We start from the raw sequence: 5,662 nt of genomic DNA, 5'->3' as shown, positions 1-5,662 counted from the left end.
TGAACTTCAGAATCTTTGTCTGAAGGTCGTAATTATATATGCATTTTTTTCCTAAATGTATAACAGATATTGCATTTTTTTCCTCACAGGATTCGTTCTGGAAGGACTTCTCACTTATTTATGAAAACGATCACCAGTTATCGCACTTATCTTAAATCTCTTACGTCTATACACTTCACTAACATTTCCTTTTTTCCCTACCTTTTTTAAAACACAAAGGGGCCTGGTTTTAAGGCATTTCAAACACCATTTAAAAAACACAAAATAAAATAAACAAAGAATTTCAATGAAGCACCCCAACGAGGGAAACCCCAAACTGATCACAGAAACACAAAAAAGCCCAAGCATTCTTAAAAAGCACTCTTAAGTCACGGAAAAACGAGGTGAAGGAGCGAACCCACATCTTCGAGCGAGAAGGACAATAAACGACGATGTTGGGGGTGAGTGGGGGGGGTGGGGGAAAAGGGGGCCATTCTCCACCATACCCCGCCCCTCGATCTCACTCTCTCATTCTCTCTCTCCTCCTTCTCTCTCTCTTTTCCCTTTATTTCTCTCTCTTTTCTCTCCGTCCGTTATCGTGTCTTGGGTTTTCTCTTCTTCGGATTCTCGGTCTTTTGTTTTCAGGCCCCCCCTTTTCTTGCAACCCGAGTGCGTTCTCTGGTAAAATTCCCCTTTACTTTTTTGTAGGGTGTGAAACGGGTCTTTTTCTCATCCTCTCATTACAACACACAGACAACACACAACAACAAACACACACACACACAACACACACAAAACACACACACACACACACACACACACACACACAACCAGTAGAGATAGATATAGATATAGATATAAATATATAAGATTAGATGTAGATACATATACATAGACATAGACATTTACATATACACACACATATCATATACACAAACATAGACAAACAATACACATACACATACATCTACAACATACAATACACATACACAACAACACATACACATACAAACATACACATACTTTACACATACACTACAACACATACACAAAACACATCCCATACATAACATACACATACAAAAACCCCAAACTACCCCATAACATACACACACCATACTCTACAACATACATATACACATAATACACATACACATACACATACACAACACAACAACCAAACAAACCATACACTAACATACACATACCAAACATACACATACACATACAGTACACATACGCAACCCCTACACATACCAAACACATAAAACACAACATACACATACGCATAACAAACACAAACACATACAAACACAAAACATACACATACACATACACACACACATACATCTACAACATACATATACACATAATACACATACACATACACATACACATACACATACATACTCAAACATACACATACACATACACATACACATACACAAACATACACATACACATACATCTACGACATACGCATACACATACACATACACATACACATACATCTACAACATACACATACACATACACATTCACACAAGCATCCCTACTGACAGGCGAATGTGTGTCGCCGAACGATCTCAGGAGAGAGGATGCTGCTTTCGCCAGCTTCCCTCTCCTTGAGATTACTTCCTCAGTCGATCCCCAGCGGGTCCCACGAGGAGGCTGTTCACCTTAATTCACACACTTTTTTTTTGTGTTTTTCCAAAAACGAAGATTTTTATGCTTGTTTTACCCCGGGGCCCTTTGGGTTTTGTTTTTGGGGGGAAAAAAAAATACATTCTTTTGCCAAATGTATTTCGTTTTTTTGGTGTGTGTGTTGTTTTGTGTGTAGCTCACCCGCTCTTTCTTTGGCTCCCCTTCTCCCCTCCCCGCTCTCACTTCTCTCTCTCTCTCTCTCTCTCTCTCTCTCTCTCCCTCGCTCCTCTCTTCTCTTTCTCTCTCTCTCTCCTCCTCCCCTCTCTCTCTCTCCTCTCCCTCCTCTCTCTTTTTCTCTCTCTCTCTCTCTCTCGCCGCTCGCTCGCTCTCTCATCGCTCTCTCTCTCTCTCTCTCTCTCTCCTCTCTCTCTCCCCTCTCCTCTCTCTCTCTCTCTCTCTCTCTCCACCAACCTCTCTCTCTCTCTCTTCGTCTTTCTTTCTCTCACTCCTCTCCCCCCGCTCTCTCTCTTCCTCTCAACTCTCTCTCTCTCCTCTCTCTCTCCTCCTCTCTTTTCGCTCTCCCTCCCTCCCCTCTCTTCTCTCTCTCCTCTCTCCTCTCTCTCGCTCCCTCTCTTCTCTCCTCTCATCTCTCCCCTCTCACTCTTCTCTCTCTCTCTCTCCCTCCTCCTCTCTGCCCTCTTTCCTCTGTCTGCCTATCTGTCCTCCTCCTCTCCTCTCTCTCTCCCCTCATCTCTCTCTTCCTCTCTCTCATCTCACTGTCTGTCCTCTCCTCTCACTTCTCTCCTCCTCCTCCTCTTCTCCTCTCCCTCTTTTCTCTTCTCCCCTCTCTAAACTCTCTCTTCCCTCTCTCCCCCTTTTCTTCTCATCTCCTCTTTTTCCCCCGTCTTCTCCCCTCTCTCTCTCTCCCCCTCTCTCTCTCCCTTTTTTCTCTCTCTCCCCTCCCCCTCTCTATCTCTCTGCCCTCTCTTTTCCCCTCTCCTCTCTCCCTTTTTCGCCTGTCTCTCATTCTGCTTTTCTCTCTCTCTCCTCCCCAAAATATATATATAAATAAATAAATATAAAAAATTTTTAAAATAAAAAATATAAAATATAAAAAATCCTGAAAGTTTCCTGTTGCCCTAATCTTTGCTGATATTTTACACATTATCCCAAACGTTCTCAATATCATCATTCCTTAATATTTCAAAATTTCTTTGGGATTTTTTTTTTTGCACACCCCAGTAATTGTATACTTATTATGTATTCCCTCTTATAAACCCCCCAAACCCACATTATTTGATTACTAATCCTTCTTACCAGCCGCTGTATATACAATGACCACTAAAGCTCTTCCTTGTACAAATTCCACAGTACAATAGAAGTTCATCAAAAGGGAAAAAAAAAAAAAAAAATTTTCCCCGTTATATCTGCCTGAAGGGACGGCCGTAGAAAGCAAGGGCGTGGGGTGAGGGGGGGTGGGGGGGGGGGGGGGTAGAGACAATGGGCGTAGAAGGGGCCCTAAAAGCAAAACGTGTAGAAAACAGAGGCGCTGGAAGGTAACGGGCGGGGGAAAACGAATCCCTGGGGGTTTAAAAAGGCTAAGAGGGGGGAGGGCGTTGAAAGCAAGGAGGGGGGGGGGTTGCAGACAAGGGCGTAGAAAGCACGGACGGAAGATGGGGCGGGCGGCGTCGAAGGCACGGGCGGGGGCCCCGATTTAAATCGGGAAAACTGACTCTCATACAATTTTATTTCAATCTTATTTTCCAACGCCTTTACGGGAAACAAGGAAATGAGAAATTACAACCCTCTTCCCCTTTACTCATGATGGGGGTTGAGGGAGGAAAAGGGGGGGGAGGGGAAGGAGGGGGGATTTGGGGGGGGAGATGGGGAAAGGGGGGGGAAGAAGGGGAAGGGTGGGAATGGGAGGGGGGGAAAGGGGGGGAAGGGGAAGGAGAAGGAGGAAGGGAAAGGAAGGAGGGGGAAAGGAAGGAGGGAAGGAGAGGAGAAGTTTTGGGAAAAAAAGGAAGAGGGGAAGGGGAAAGAGGAAGAGGAGGGGCAAGGAGACACGTAAAGGTTGATCGCAGTAATTCTCGTTCTTCAGCATTTGAGTCGAGTTATGGGACTGATCAAACCATGTTCCTTGAAATTTCCGTGTCATGGGGACTGCTAGGTCAAGAACTGGGGGGATCATAAAATTGCTTTTCCCTTTTGGTAAATAGATAATAAGGTGTTTCACTGAGTTACGGGGTAAGTCTGACTATTTCAAAGTTACGGTGACTTCTACTTCAACTTCTACTTCTGGGACACCGTAGTGAGTCTTTGCAATATTTTCGGCGGAGTCACTCTGTCATTTTGCGACCAAAAAAAGGCAACCCATGAAAAGGTTCTGAAAGGAAGAGAAGAGAGAGAGGGGGAAACGTGAAAAAAGACCCGATTTGTCTCAGAGCGACTTGGGGGTTAAATGAGAACTGCAACAAGTTTGACGATGAAAGTAGCCCTTTTCCAAAATCTTTTCTCCCTCTTCCCCTTGTCCCTTCCCCTCCCCTCTCCCCCCTCCCCTCCCCTCTCCCCCTCTCCCCTCTCCCCTTTCCCTCTCCCTCTCCCCCTCTCCCCTTTTCCCCTTCCCTCTCCCCTCTCCCTTTTAAACTTTCCCCTCCTCCCTTTCCCCTTCTTCACCCCTCCCTCTCCCTTTTCCCCATCCCTCCCCTCCTCTTTCCTTTCCCTCTCCCTCCCCCTTTTCCTCTCCCCTTTCCTCTCCCCTCCCCCCTCCCCATTTCCCTCTCCCTCACCCCTCTCCCCTCTCCCCTCTTTCCCCTCCCCCCCCCCCCATCCCCCACTTCCATTGATACTATCCCCTTTTCCCCTCACGCTCTCTCCCCCTCTCTCATCTTTACTGCCCCTCTAGTTCTCCATGACATTTCCACACGTCCTCTCTTCCCCGCCTCTCTCTCTTCTACTCCACCTTGTCATAATCTCCCATGAAATGATCCCCACCATCACGTGTCCAAACACGAATCCTTTCCGGGTAATTTCCCTTCCCACTGAGGCCGGACTGAAGGGAGCTCCATATCTCGTCGAAATGGGCCTCGTCCTGGTTTATAATGGCTAACGTTAATGCTAGCTTGGGGGGGTTTCTGTGCGCTCGGAAAGCACCATGTTGCCCATTCTCTTGCGATGGGAAGTTTCCTATGAGGTTTTACATGCACGGGTTATTATGTTTCTCTCGACGTGCGTAAAGATTAAATAAAGGAGAGGAAGTTTAATAGTAATAGAGAAAAATAAATAAATAGATATGAAATATTCAGTATATTTCTCTCGACGTGCGTTAAAAAAATCAGTAAATGAGAGGAAGCTGATGATAATAGAGAAAAAAACAAGAAAAAATATCTATACACCTTAAAAAACTATTAATCTTAATTCTTTCGACAATAAATGACAATAAATGAGAGGCCCGTAACAATAACAGAGAGAAAAAACGAGAAAAAAGGATCCAGAACAAAAACCCAAAAAAAAACAAATCGTCGACGAGCAAAGTAGAACTCGCACAAGCACTCGTCATGCACAAGCTTTCTCGAGGATGACTCCCAACCTTCAACCGCCGTGCATTCGAGTCCGTGCGCCGCTCGTTACCGCAGCCACACAGGTCCGGCGCCCGCAATGAGACTGGCTTTCGGCGAAACCAGTTTTGTATGTTACGAGTAGCTGTATAATCTCACTGCCCCGATGTGGGTCACGCACTTTGCCGGGCATATCCGTACTCAACTGTATCTTCCTGAAATTTGCGTGTGTGTAGGAAAAGCTGTGTGGGTTTCAGTCAATATTTTATGCATGTCATAGAATGCGTGTATTTTTGAATGGGTAAACTGTCTGACCTCGTGGAGACTTATAGAAAGAAAGATAAAAAATAAGTGGTTTCATTCTATTCACACTTTCTACGAATACCTCTGTTTTTGCGAGGCCAATCCTCGGGATGTTTGGCCCAAAGAAAAACGCGTGAAAGTGAACGGAGACACTCACATTTTTTCCCCACATAAAAAGA

This window comes from Penaeus chinensis, chromosome 31 (genome assembly GCF_019202785.1).
Source record: "Penaeus chinensis breed Huanghai No. 1 chromosome 31, ASM1920278v2, whole genome shotgun sequence".
Taxonomy (NCBI): domain Eukaryota; kingdom Metazoa; phylum Arthropoda; class Malacostraca; order Decapoda; family Penaeidae; genus Penaeus; species Penaeus chinensis.
Note: the sequence above shows the minus strand (reverse complement) of the source record.